Here is a 15,723-nt window from a genome sequence, read left to right on the forward strand (position 1 = left end):
CCGAGTACATCATGAGAAATGCCAGGCTGGATGAAGCACAAGCTGGAATCAAGATTGCCAAGAGAAATATCAATAACCTCAGATATGTAGATGACCCCACCCTTATGGCAGAAAGCGAAGAAGAACTAAAGAACCTCTTGATGAAAAAAAGTTGGCTTAAAACTCACCATTCAGAAAACTAAGATCATGGCATCATGTCCCATCACTTCATGGCAAATAGAGGGGGAAACAATGGGGAACAGTGACAGACTTTATTTTTGGGGGCTTCAAAATCACTGCAGATGGTGACTGCAGCCATGAAATTAAAAGACGCTGCTCCTTGGAAGAAAAACTGTGACCAACCTAGACAGCATATTAAAAAGCAGAGACATTACTTTACCAACAAAGGTCTGTCTAGTCAAAGCTATGGTTTTTTCAGTAATCTTGTATGGATGTGAGAGCTGGACCATAAAGAAAGCTGAGCACCGAAGAATTGATGCTTTTGAACTGTGGTGTTAGAGAAGACTGTTGAGAGTCCCTTGGACTACAAGGAGATCTAACCAGTCCATCCTAAAGGAGATCAGTCCTGAATGAAGGTTCATTGAAAGGACTGATGTTGAAGCTGAAGCTCCAATACTTTGACTGCCTGATGCGAAGAACTGACTCATTGGAAAAGACCCTGATGGTGGGAAAGATTGAAGGTGGGAGGAAAAGGGGATGACAGAGGATGTGATGGTTGGATGGCATCACTGACTCTATGGACATGAATTTGAGCAAGGTTTGAGAGTTGGTGATGGACAGGGAAGCCTGGCATGCTGCAGTCCATGGGGTTGCAAAGAGTCGGACACAACTGAGTGACTAAACTGAACTGAACTCCTAAAAGTAGTGGATAAGAATTCCTGTTGCTTCAACGTCACCAACATTTAGAGTTGTCAAAATTTTTAATTATAGTTGAGCTGAGAATAAAATGTTATGTCATTTTAATTTGCATTTTCTTAAATGATATAATATTTTAAAATTGGTATTAAAAAAGGTAATCTAAAACAGTGGGAGTGCAGCTTGGTGCTCTGTAACAACCTAGAAGGATGGAATGGGGTGGGGGGATGGGATGAGGTGGGGGGTGGGTGGGAGGTTCAAGAGGGAGGGGATATATGTGTACTTATGGCTGCTTCACATTGTTGTATGGCAGAAACCAACACATTATAAAGCAATTATTCTCCAATTATATATTTTTTTAAATGGTAATCTTAGAAAACAGTGTAACTATGAATATCATACGGAGAAGGCAATGGCACCCCACTCCAGTACTCTTGCCTGGAAAATCCCATGGACAGAGGAGCCTGGTGGGCTGCAGTCCATGGGGTCGCTAAGAGTCGGACACGACTGAGCTACTTCACTTTCACTTTTCACTTTCATGCACTGGAGAAGGAAATGGCAACCCACTCCAGTGTTCTTGCCTGGAGAATCCCAGGGACAGGGGAACCTGGTAGGCTGCTGTCTGTGGGGTTGCACAGAGTCGGACACGACTGAAGTGACTTAGCAGCAGCAGCATGACTATCATATGGACTTCCCTATAGCTCAGATGGTAAAGAATCTTCCTATAATGCAGGAGACCCGGCTTCGATCCCTGGGTCAGGAAGATCCCCTGGATCTTCCACTCCAGTATTCTTGCCTGGAGAATCCCATGGAGAGAGGAGCCTGGCAGGCTACAGTCCATGGGGTCACAAAGAGTTGGACACGACTAAGTGACTAACACGCACACGGATATCATGTATTCATTTAACTGACCAATGGGGAAAAAAGTTCCTTAAGCCAAGGTGCACCTCCCTGCAAAATTAGGACATTAGAAATTCTTTTTTTCATTTATTTTTTTGACTGCGCTGAGTCTTTGTTGCTGTGCTTGGGCTTTCTCTAGTTGTGGTGTGTGGGCTTCTTGCTGAGGTGGCTTCTCGTTGCGAAGCACAGGCTCTAAGCATGGGCTTCAGTGGTTGTGGTGCACAGGCTTTGTTGCTCCACAGCATGTGGGATCCTCCCAAACCAGGATCGATACCATGTCCCCTGCATTGGCAGGCAGGTTTTTAACCACTGGACTTCCAGGAAAGCCCCTCAATTTTTTTAAGATTATGATTTCTTATTCACATTGGTCTGACATGCCACATCCATTTTGTTCTGCCATTCTTGTAAAATGTGGACTGATGCAAATTTTATACTGCTATGATCCTAAAACTTAAGTTATTCCTTCATTATAGAATTTTATTAAGAGCCTAGAAATGTACATGCTTTCTATGAGCTGTTGGTTTATTCTACGCTGTGACCTAGCACAGAGATTGAAGCACAGAATTGCTGAATTAGATAGTGTGAGCCACTCAGTCATAGAATCCTCTGAGGTGAACTTGTGGATACATCGTCTTGTCTATATCTAGTCTGACTGTCTATGCTATGTAGATTCCTAGTTTATCACCATCTCTGCTTTATTTTGGGTAGTAATTTAAGAAACAAGCGTATATATCCTTTATTAGTCAATGAGAAAAGGCCAGGCCCTTTAAAACATAAACATGGCTTATCTGTTTCCTATTAATGCATACCTTTTAAGGAGACAAATTGCAACTTTAAAAAATTAGAAGGAAATCTTTGTAGTATAAAATAATATTGTGTGCTGAAATACATGTGCAGTGAATATAAAATTAAATTTAATATACTTAACTATTTAAGGTGGATACTTTACCTCTAATATAACTTTAACCATTTGGCCAACAGTTGGGATACTTGATCGTTTTAATTTAATTTCTGTCTGTGAAGGTAGGAAACCTTGAGATATTTTTTATGTCACAAATTTGTGTATATTTTAGCAACTTGTCATGCAAAGTAACATGATATTCTACACAGTAATTCGTTACCACTGTGTAAGTACTTGTTCAATTCAGTATAATATAATTTTAATTACGAAAATAAAGCTTTTATCTGCTTTCATCTGGTTTTGATTTCTTCACTTTTATTATAAGATCCCTTCATAAATATTATGTAATTCATCTGCGGTTCTACTAAAATGTCTAGTTTTACTCTAACAAATGGGAGATCAGACGGTAGCCTTAACATATGCGTTCTGTTTCTTCTCATCTTGTATGTCATTAGGAAAAATAAGGATGGTTATGATGTATAATGAAAATGCAGATTCATAACATGATTAGCTTGATGTAAAACAAATTTTAAAGTGCCCCAGGCTTTAAAGACATTACTCTGGATCTGTGCCCATGTTGTGTATACAAAGTGCTTTTTATATTACAAGAGCCTAGAATCAACCTGTTAACGAAAATACCAGTAAATCCCAAATGACACACAGAGGGAGGACAATTATAAACGGTGTCTGCTCACCAGAGTGCATGTGATGGCAGGGGGGTAGTGGGGGGAAAAGGGGGCAGTGCATGTGTGTGTTTAGGTATGCGTGAGCTTGTACATGGGAGGAAGTGTTTGAGGCGGAGAGTATGTTGAAGTATCGTTAGACTCCTCTAAGAGAAACAGAAGGGAGGAAATCTTCAAAGCAATTTTAGAAGCAAAGCACTAAGGCATGTTTACAGGATTGGCACTCGCATCTATAGAACTCTGGCTTTAAAGATAATACCATAGGATATATTTTTAAAAAGATGGTTACCTTAGCCTTGGTAAAAGTAAATTCTAACTTTTCACTGTCTTAAAAAACCCCAAAACTTTACCAAACCACTTGTTTCTAAGTCATTGCTCGTATTGTGTATACAAAGTGCTTGTGTGTGCCTTGTCCCAGGTTTCAACCTAGCCCCTGATTATAGTCCATTCTTTCCTCTTTCTTCCAGTTTCCCAACCTTCTCATGGACCCAGTTTCCAGATGAGTGCAAAGAAGTTAAGGGCAGTTTTACATCATTGTTGGCATGGAGAAGACTTGAGCTTGCCTGTTAGACTAGGTACAAAGTGAAATTAGGAAAGTGCTAAGAAATGCAGAGACAGGAAGTGCTAAAGGCTCTCTTCTGTTTTTGTTCTCACTGAAACTTACTTGGAGGTCTGTTGTTCACTCACTCAGTCATGTCCGACTCTTTGCGGCTATTATGGACCTAATTTGCTTGTTTTTAATTAGTATCTAACTGGAGATTCCATGGACATTTCAAATGATGGGAACAATATGAGTAAAGGCATGCACCTTGAGGAGAAGTGTGTATGACAGGCTAAGGCTAGAGCAGAAAAGGCAAGCGAGTCATCCTGGCACCACATTGGAAAGGTGGGCAGTGTCTAGATTATGCAGAGCCTTGCAAGCTGTTCTATGGGTTCAGTTTTAATCTCTGGGGGTAGGTGTAGCTGTTTCACCTCTGGTATACGTGCTATGCCAGGTGTTGTCTATGGCTCACATGGATGTGTCCTCACCTTCTTGGGTTGCTGTGCACCCGGCCTGGTAGCTGGCACATGTTTGGCTGGTCCTATCTGGTCCAGTCCAGTACCATGCTTGTCCTTATTCTTCAAGTCCTTGGTCTCTACACTGCTCTCCAGGCTCAAGTGACCCACTTGTGTCTTCCTCATTTTCACAAAAGGCCCTTACCTAGTTGATCAAGATTCTCGAAACTTTTGTGTCCCCACTGAAGACCCAGGAATTCTTTGCTGCCTTCTCTTTTCCATACTGGGATGAGTTTTCATGCTTGAAGAAGACTTTTATATATAGAAAGGAATTCACATATTCACTTCTGTTTTCTTAAGTAGTTGTTTAGGCCAAAGCTTAAAAAGTCAATTTATAGAACTTCTTTTACCTTTAAATCTGGTTATTTTTCCCAAATAAAAAAAAAAATTACTTTCACTTATTTGTTTAATCAATTGAATCTTCTTTAAACATTAACTCCATTCAGTTAATGAAATTCCTTTAGTCATTTTAAATTGTGATTATAAGTCTGTGATTTCAAGATATAGTAAAGGTTTTCAATATCTCTAAAAAATTGATGAAGCATATGCAGAACAACCCAATGATTATAAGATACATTACTTCATTGGTCCTCAAACTTTAAATGTTAACAGTAAAAGCCTCTGATTTCTTCATTCATATCTTCACATTTTACATTTTTATTATAAAATATAACCCATATATTTCCTTACTAAATATATTTCTGTATATTCCTGGAGTTATATGATCTTACCAAATCCCAAGAGAATACCAGGTAAGGTTACTAGTTCTTGATTATTGACCATTCAATGATTTATATATATATATATATATATTCTTTTTTACATATATATTTTTTCAGATTCTTTTCCGTTATAAATTATTATAAGAGATTAAACACAGTTCCCTGTACTATACAACCCCCTCCAGTATTTTTGCCTGGAAAATTCCATGGACAGAGGAGCCTGGCAAGCTACAGTCCATAGGGCCACAAAGAGTTGGACACGACTGAGGGACTGAGCACTATTCAGTAGATCATTATTGTTTGTCCATTTTATATATAATTTGTGTCTGTTAATCCTAAACTCCTGATTTATCCCTTCCTTCCATCTTCCCCTTTGGTAACCACGTTCGTTTTCTATGTCTGTTTTTGTTTTCTAATAGGTTAATTTGTGTCATTTTTTTAGATTCCACATATAAGAGACATCATATAATTGTCTTTCTCTGGGTAACCTATTTCACTTAGTATGATCATCTCTAGGTCCATCTATGTTACTGCAAATGGCATTATTTCATTCTTTTTTATGACTAAGACCATTTAATGATTTTGGTTAAGGGAACGACCTCGTTCCATGTTCTAAAGGGATTCAAACCTCATGTCCAGAACCTTGGTGAGATGGTTGGTAGACCAAGATTCCTCTTCTACCACATGGCTGGCTTGGGATTTTTACATGATGACTAGATTCAAAGAGTAACCATTCTCAGAGGATAAGCTCCAAGGTGCAAGCTGAATTCAAGACTCTGCTTGCATCGTCCTTGTTAGTGCCCCATTTGCCAAGCCCAGAATTAGTTTTTTTTGGAGATATGTGTTGAATTAGGGGGCGCTTCCCAGCTGGCGTTGGTGGTAAAGAACCTGCCTGCCAATGCAGGAGATGCAGGAGATGTGGGTTCGATATCTGGGTTGGGAAGATCCCCTGGAGGAAGGCATGGCAACCCACTCCAGTATTCTTGCCTGGAGAATCCCATGGACAGAAGACCCTGGCGGGCTGCAGTCCATAAGTTTCCAAAGAATTGGTCATGACTGAAGTGACTTAACATGCACGTTGAATAGGGGTGTAAAATTAATAGGCTACCATGATGACAGAAGCCAGCAGTGGATAAGAGATAGACTAAGTAGAAAAGAGGGATAAAGACACTAATATCAGGCTGGTGAGTGTGGGGAAACATAAACACACACAGACACAGGAGTGAGCCTGGGGTGTGGGTGACGGAAAAGAGGCTGGTGGGGGGCGGGGGGAGATTTGTAGGCTAGCTCAACTAGATAGTCATGAAAAAACTTTCAGTTAACTTTCAACTATTTAGATTCTAATTATTCATGCTCTTTGTGTTTAGATCATGTTATTGTGTGAGCAAGAAAGCAGAAAGAAGAAATGAATCGAGATGAAAGTCAAATCAGTGGTGTTTACTGTTTGTGCGGGGAGACTGGAGTCATCCTTAATTTCTCAAACCCACATCCATTCTACAAGTTCTGTTGGCTCTAGTTCCAAAATATGCCCTAAATCTGACTATATCTCACCTCCTGATAAAACCCTGGCCTAGATTACCACCACTTCTCACCTGGACTCATATGCCTCCCTGCCTCTGTCTCTCTCTTGTTGTCCACCGTGGCCTTTCTTACATAAAAATCAGATCATGCCACTTTTCTGCTCAAAAACAAAGTAGATGCAAGCAAACCAAAAAACAAAAAACAAAAAACTCCTCTAGTAGCTTTCTATCATACCTAGAATAAAATCCCAACTTCTTACCTACCTTACAATGCCCCGTATTCCATAGCAGCTCTCCTCCTGTTCTTTCCTTCATGTTCTCTATCCTCCAGTTCTTTCTTTTTCTCTTTTTATATGCCAAGCTGTTTGCTTTGAACTTGCTGTTTCTTCTGTGTGGACCATATTTCTCTCCCCTCCCCACCTACCCCAAGGCTGTACATGTCTATCACATTTTTATCATTTGTGTCTTAACTCAAGTGACTCCTCCTCAAAGAGGCTTTCCTTGACTGGCTAACATAGCACCCACCACTTCCCCCATGTCCTTCTTTACTAAATTTTACCTGAACTTTTTTCTTCTTGTCAATAATCAATATGCACTCATGCACACATGCATGCATGCACACACACACACACGCACACACAGGGGCAGGAAAATATCTATGTTTCTGCAGCATTTTTTATTTTAATCAAAATTGTATGTGTGTGCATGTTCAGTTGCTAAGTCATGTCCAACTCTTCGCAATCCCATGGACTGTAGCCCACCAGGCTCCTCTGTCCATGGGATTTCCCAGGCAAGAATACTGGAGTGCATTGCCATTGCCTTCTCTAGCGGATCTTACCAATCCATGAGGATCGAACTCACGTTTCCTAGCTATCCTCCTAGAAATTCTCCTTTTCATCAATACTAGGGACCAGAGACTTCTCGCTCCTATTTCACTTACTTATTTCATAAAGAACTTTGCTCCCAAATTTCAGTGCAACATACCCTCTATTAGCTTCCTGAGAAAGAATATTTGGAAAAGAAAGTTTTGAGACTTGACATATCAGCAAATATTCTTAACTTAGCTTAAATGTTTTCAATTTTCCTATTGATATAAAATTTGTTAGGATATAAAAGTCTAGGTTGAGAGTTACTTTTCCTTAAGGGATTTGAAATAGTTCTCTATTACCTTCTAGAAATACATGTTCCAATTAAGAAATGTGAATTCATGACCCATGCTTTGCATTTGATCTATTTTTTCTCTCTAGAAGATTTTAGGGGATACCCTCTTTCTTAGTGTTTTGAAAGTTTTCAATAATTTCTGTTGGTGTGTGTTTTTCTCAGTTGTTTTGTTTGGTATACATTGAACTCTGAAAACTGATGTCCCTGGGAATATTTTAGAATTATTTATTTAAATTTTACCCTTGGATGTTGGACCACTAGGTCTTCTTACAGCTCCTCATTTTATTATGTTTTCTGTTCTCTCCTATTTTCTGTCTTGTACTGTATTCTCTGGGAAACTTTCTCAATTTTATTTTCAAACGTCATTGAATTACACACTTCTGTTATCCTACGTTTTATTTCTAAAGGATCTTTTCGTTGTTGGATGTTCCTTTTTTTAAAAAAAATCATTATTATTATTTTCATATTTTGTTTTATGGTAGAAGTATCTTATTTCTCAGGGGAATTTTAGTTTAGTGAGAGTTTGTTTTGGTTTTGCTTGCTTTTGCCTCATCACTCTCATGCTTTCCTGTTCATTTGGTTTCTACATTTCATCAGACATAGATAATCCAAAGTGATAGTGTAAGTTGGGTTGCTCTTCACTGGGCTTCCCTGATAGCTGAGAAGGGATAGGCTACCCACTCCAGTGTTCTTGGGCTTCCCTTGTGGCTCAGCTGGTAAGGAATCTGCCTGCTATGCGGGAGACCTGGGTTCGATCCCTGGGTTGGGAAGATCCCCTGGAGAAGGAAGACGCTACCCACTCCAGTATTCTGGCCTGGAGAATTCCATGGACTGTGTAGTCTGTGGGTGGCAAAGACTTGGACTCGAACGAGAGACTTGCACTCTCACTTAGTGTTTAGGCACGGCCAGCACGGGTTCAGCTTTCTCAGATCTGCTAAGTCAGTTAGCAGTCAGTAGTGTTCTGCCTGTTTTTTTGCTCATGACATTTGTTACTGTCTTCTTACTACCTGCTCTCTTTGTTCTTTGGGATTTATGCTTTAAAAAAAAATCTATTTACTGTTGCTCTAGTGGGGTTCATAGAGAAAGGCAAAAAATAAATGCTTATGTTCATTTGGTCACCTTTTAATTTATTTAGTCTCTTTTAGGCATCCATGATAAGTGGGAATTCTGTCTGTCTTGTTTACTTGCTTCATTTCCCAGTGCCCACAGTTCCTGGCAGATACTAAATGCATGAAAAATATTTGCTGAATGGCTTAAACTAGCTTCATTAATTAGACTTCTAACTAACCTAAAAGCTGAAAATCTTTTAAATGACAGCATTATGGATACATCTACAATGAGGTATCTCTGAAAAGCAGAAGATACAGGCTTAAAGATGTATATCTTTAAACTTTTTAAAAATTATTTTTTTGTCTTTCTTGGTTAAGAAATTTTTGGAAAAAAAATGTTTTTCTTCATTTTCTGGCCATGCCTTGAGGTGTTTGGGATCTTAGTTCCCCCAACCAGGGACCAAACTCGTGCCCCCTTGCAGTGGAAGCTCAGAGTTGTAACCACTGGGCTGTAGGGAAGTCTGGTTAAGAAATTAAAAGGGAAATATAAACTGATGTTAGAGTAACAGAGCATTTCAGGAGGAATATGATGGGTGTAACTTAAATCAATGTATGATAGCTTTTGAAAAACTGAACCTGAACTTTTTATGCCATTTTCCTGTCCCACATAAACATATACACCAGGTGAATATAGTGATTTCAGGTCTCTTCTAATTTTCTAGTTTCTTTCAGTTCAGTTCAGTCGCTCAGTCGTGTCCGACTCTGCGACCCCATGAATCGCAGCACGCCAGGTCTCCCTGTCTATCACCAACTCCCGGAATTCACTCAGACTCATACAGTTTGGTTATTCCACAATATTAGGATGGCAAATTGCTAGCACATTTTCCATGACTGAATTTTGTTCCACAAAATATTTTAAGTATGTTTTAAACAGGAGAATGAAATTAACTCCCTTAAGATGATAATCCCCACCCAGTCCAACTTTAGAGTTGCCAGTGAGGGCAAATATAACAATATGTAAGGAAAATAAAGGGGCTCTCCGGAGAATGCAATGGCACCCCACTCTGGTACTCTTGCCTGGACAATCCCATGGATGAAGGAGCCTGGTAGGCTGCAGTCCATGGGGTTGCTAAGAGTCAGACACGACTAAGCAACTTCACTTTCACTTTCATACATTGGAGAAGAGAATGGCAACCCACTCCAGTGTTCTTGTCTGGAGAATCCCAGGGACGGGGGAATCTGGTGGGCTGCCGTCTATGGGGTCGCACCACGTTGGACACGACTTAGCAGCAGCTGGTGACTGGGTGGCAAAGAATCTGGTTGCCAATGCAGGAGACGTGGGTCCAATCCTGGGATTAGGAAGATCCCCTGGAGAAGGAAATAACAACCCACTCCAATATTCTTGCCTGGGAAATCCATGCATGGATAGAGAAGCCTGGTGGGCTACAGTCCATGGGCTCGCAAAGAGTTGGACACAACTTAGTGACTAAAGAACAACAACAAGGAAAATAAAGGAAAACGTAGAAGCTAGGGAAATTATTTTTCTCTCACGAACCCCCGGCCATAATCTCTCAAGTAGTCAAGTATGCCTGTATTAATTAGAGTAACAGTTACTGAGTACAGATTATGTGTACCAAGCTGTGCTAAAACTGGAAACAACCATGCCCTGTCCAGGCACTCCTTCTATACTTGTTTAATTAAACTGATTTGAAATTCAGTTTTTAAAAGTAATTTAATTATTTTGAAATTTTATTTATTTTCTGGCTGTGGGGTGTGTGTGTGTGTGTGTGTGCTCAGTTGTGTCTGACTCTTTGAGACCTTGTGGACTGTAGCTGCCAGCTTCCTCTGTCCATGGAATTTTCAGGCAAGAATACCGGAGGGGGTTGCCATTTCCTTCTCCAGGGGATCTTCTCAACTCAGGGATCAAACCCACATCTCCTGTGTTTCCTGCCTTGGCAGGCAGATTCTTTACCAGTGAGTAACCTGGAAAGTTTTTAATTCCTTGACTAGGGATCAAACCCATGTCCTCTGCATTGGAAGCAAGAAGTCTTAACCACTGGACAACAAGGGAAGTCCCTAAAATTTAGTCTTCTATTGCTATTTTACTATCCATGAGAGCTTTTCCATAGCTATAAACACTTTTATCCCCATGCCATTTTGGAAAGGTGTGAAACCTTTCTGCATCTTTTTTTTTGTTTAGCCTATTTACAGATTATAAATGGAGAGTATGCATAATACAAAGGGCACAGAAAACAAAACAAAACAAAACAAAAACCTGTGCTACAGCTAGAATTAAAACTTGAATCTGTTGTGTATTTGTTTCAGTCTAGGAAATGGCAACCCACTCCAGTGTTCTTGCCTGGAGAATCCCAGGAACGGGGGAGCCTGGTGAGCTGCCGTCTGTGGGGTCGCACAGAGTCAGACACGACTGAAGCGATTTAGCAGCAGCAGCAATGAGTGGTACCCTCTTGACTGTAGACAGATTTTAATAATTCTACACATTTAAGGAAAAAAGCATTTAAACCTTGAGCAGTAATAGACATAAAATCCAAAAAGACAGAAAGATAGGGGAAGGAAATCAAGGTTATCATATGTTCCTTCCCAAAGGTCTTCAAGTGAAATAACTCATTTAAAACATCTATTTTCAAATCCAGATCATTCATTGGTTAGTAATAGGTATGATTTTGGCAAACTGTAAATAGAAAGCTTAGAGATGTAGATTCCTTCTTTTACATAGTCTTCAGCATTAATCATCAGTCGGTTCAGTCATGTCCGACTTTTTGCGACCCCATGGATTACAGCACACCAGGCCTCCCTGTCCATAACCAACTCCCAGAGCTTACTCAAACTCATGTTCATTGAGTCCGTGATGCCATCCATTTCATCCTCTGTGGTCCCCTTCTTCTCCTGCCTTCAGTCTTTCCCAATGAGTCTTTTCCAATGAGTCAGTTCTTCACATTAGGTGACCAAAGAATTGGAGTTTCAGCTTCAGCATTAGTCCTTCCAATGAACATTCAGGACTGATTTCCTTTAGGATTGACTGGTTGGATCTCCTTGCAGTCCAAGGGACTCTCAAGAGTCTTCTCCAACGCCACAGTTCAAAAACATCAATTCTTCAGTGCTCAGCTTCCTTTATAGTCCAACTCTCACATCCATACGTGACTACTAGAAAAACCATAGCTTTGACTAGACAGACCTTTGTTGGCCAAGTAATGTCTCTGCTTTTTAATATGCTATCTAGGTTGGCCATAGCTCTTCTTCCAAGGAGCATCTTTTAATTTCATGGCTGCAGTCACCATCTAGTGATTTTGGAGCCCCCCAAAGTAAAGTCTCTCACTGTTTCCATTATTTCCCCATCTATTTGCCATGAAGTGATGGGACCAGATGTCATGATCTTAGTTTTCTGAATGTAATCCAAGTCTATGCTCCGACCAGTAATGCTGAAGAAGCTGAGGTTGAAGGGTTCTATGAAGACCTACAAAGCCTTCTAGAACTAACACCCAAAAAAGATATCCTTTTCATTATAGTGGACTGGAATACAAAAGTAGGAAGTCAAGAGATACCTGGAATAACAGGCAAATTCGGCATTGGAGTACAATTAATCATGAATTAATGTATTTGTTTTTCTGTATTTTTCTGGGCTCCAAAATCACTGCAGATGGTGATTGCAGCTATGAAATTAAAAGATGCTTACTCCTTGGAAGGAAAGTTATGACCAACCTAGACAGCATATTAAAAAGCAGAGACATTACTTTGTCAACAAAGGTCCGTCTATTCAAGGCTATGGTTTTTCCAATGGTTATGTATGGATGTGAGAGTTGGACTATGAAGAAAGTTGAGCGCCAAAGAATTGATGATTTTGAACTGTGGTGCTGGAGAAGACCCTTGAGAGTCCCTTGGACTGCAAGGAGATCCAACCAGTCCATTCTGAAGGAGATCAGCCCTGGGTGTTCATTGGAAGGACTGATGTTGAAGCTGAAACTCCAATACTTTGGCCACCTAATGCGAAGAGCTGACTCATTTGAAAAGATCCTGATGCTGGGAAAGATTGAAAGCAGGAGGAGAAGGGGATGACAGAGGATGAGATGGTTGGATGGCATCACCAACTCGATGGACATGGGTTTGGATGGACTCCGGGAGTTGGTGATGGACAGGGGGGCCTGGCGTGCTGTGGTTCATGGGGTCACAAAGAGTGGGACAGGACTGAGTGACTGCACTGAACCGAACCGGATGTATTTGTGGAGAGATAAGGCATTCTTTTTTTTAATTTTTAAATTGATCAAATGCCATGCCTCCCAAAAGAGATGAGCATACAAGTAAGTGTACTGTAAATTTAAAACATATGAAATTTGCACATCTAAAAATGGTATCCTTTTTTCTTCTTTAGAATGTCAAAGTCATGGACCCTCATTCTTTTCAAAAGGCCTAAGGTAGAGCTGACTTTCTAATTATTGTCTCGAATAACTTCTTTCTTGTTTTCCGCTTTGTGCCCTGGTCCTCCTGCACCTCCTCCGTAGCCCTCTCCAGCCACGTGGCGTTGGTGGGGATGAGCAGTCCTCTCAGGCAAGGACAGGAAGAAAAGTGAACAGTTCTCCCAGGAGGCCAGAGCTAATGGGGGTTTTGCGGATCTTTCAGCAGGGGCTGTCGATGCTAACCACGCGGTTGAGAGCTCCTCTACTGGCTCTCTGACCTCTTGGTTAACTATTTGTTTTTCCTCGTATTGATTAAAAAAACAAGACACTAGCCTGTAATTCCCTATCAATTGGGGCATTGTTTTTTACGAATCATACACATTTAAAATATATGATTTCAGGAAAAAACCCTGACTCTGGATTTGGTTTTACTTTGTAATTCAGGTAAACCAATCATTGGTGATATTAAAACGAAGCCCTGAGAGGAGCGGCCGAGGTTTTCAGACTTCTGTTTTTTAAAAGAATATGAACTACACATGTAAAGAATCACTCTAATAGTCCCAACATTAGGCCATCTGAAATAAGAATTCTTATTAATTATGAGCATCTAAAGACTAAAATACTTGAAGCTTTATTACACCTTTTGGCCACAGCAAGGTACTCTCACTATTCAAACAAACCAAAGCCATTGTTTTCCTTAGCATGTAAGGCAGAGACTAGTTTTTCCTTAATCTATAGCATTCTCAAGTAAGATTAAAAAAGCCAAGGCAACTTGATCGGCTGCAAGTATGAATCTTTACAGTAGAGAGAAACCTCCAGATTGTATACCTATTGACATGGCTTAATAAAAACATGTAGAAGAATGCTGCTTCTGGTTGTGTTTCCAATAGCAATGTGATTGCAGCACCCTGTGGATTGAGTTACCGATCCTTTGAATTCTGACCTTCTGTCTAAAACAGCTTTAGAGGTTATTCTTTTTTTTTTCTTTTCCGATTTGGGAGACTAGAGAGGGGGGAAAGTTAATGCTGTTTGAAGGAAGAAAAATTTTTCTATAAGTTATTAGATTTGGGGTTTTTTATTTGTCCCTTTCTGGCAAATCCTTTGTAACAATAAGAAAGTCTCTTGATTCTGAGCGCTTAAACCACACCTCAAAATACATAAGGAGAATTGGAGTGCATTTTGAATGTAATTATTTCCCTGATGAATAAATCAAATGTTTATGATAGTTATTAAGATCAAAGCACTGTAACATTGGATAAATGAAATTAAGGAATACAAAAAGGAAGAAATTGATAGAATGGCCCATACTAAGATCAGACCCTTAGCTGCTCTTTTTATTATAAAGAAAAAGTTGGGAATATTTATAATCCTGCTTTAGGAAGATAATTCACATTTTTTGATAAATAATGAGAAAAAAATCTCTCTCCTGATTTGGCAATTTCACGTTTAAGGATTCATCACATTTTTGCCTCTATTGACTATTTAATGTATGTGCGTGCGTGCGTGCTGAGTTGTTTCCGTCCTGTCTGTCTCTGCAACCCCAAGGACTGTAGCCCACCAGGCTCCTCTGTCCATGGGATTCTCCAGACAAGAACACTGGAGTGGGTTGCCATGCCCTTCTCTAGGGATCTTCCTGACCCAGGGATTGAACCTGCATCTTTTATATCTCCTGCATTGGCAGGTTGGTTCTTTATCCCTAGCCCCACCTGGGAAGCCCATTTAATGTATATACTTAATTTTTGAACCAGCACACTAACTTGCAGTATGTGTTTGTATATTATCAGATATTGTATAGTGATGATGTCTATTCTATACTAAATATACCATTCCAATATATCACACACCTTTCTAGATTTATTAACTTTACTAGATGTCACCTTGCTCCAAAATTGATGATACAGCTAGGACACAATGATGTTCCAGTGCTCCATCTGCTGTTTAGTGGTAACTTTGATGGTGCTGGAGAAAGGAGGCAGATTCCAAAACAAATAGTGGGAGACCAGGCCAGGGAGGGGGGTGGGGAACATATTTAAAAAAAACAAAACAAAACAGGATTCATACAGATCAGCTGTTAAGCTATGTGTTAAAATGAATGGAGAATGTATGTAAAATGCCTAGCTTGCTGCCTGGCATGTAGTAGCACTCAATAAGCACCAATTCCCATCCTTCTTCTGTGAGACAGTCATCATTTCCAAAGAATTTAAAAACTGTGAACTCAGCTGTCATGAAACCTGGAAAACACAGAGCAAATTTCCAGATCCTCTTAAAGGTATTGGGAGGTGCTGACAAGATTGGTTTTGCCCATGGCTTAGAGAAAAAAAAAGTGGAAGAGACAACCTGGGTTTTCCAGGTTGCTTCATGTCAACAGAAATCCATTTTATAATGTGAGAAAGCAAAAGAGTTATTGCTCAGATTAAGCATATGCTTCCAAGACCAATTATTTACATATTTTTGGCAGAAGGAA

The sequence above is a fragment of the Bubalus bubalis genome, chromosome 15, assembly GCF_019923935.1.
Source record: "Bubalus bubalis isolate 160015118507 breed Murrah chromosome 15, NDDB_SH_1, whole genome shotgun sequence".
NCBI lineage: Eukaryota > Metazoa > Chordata > Mammalia > Artiodactyla > Bovidae > Bubalus > Bubalus bubalis.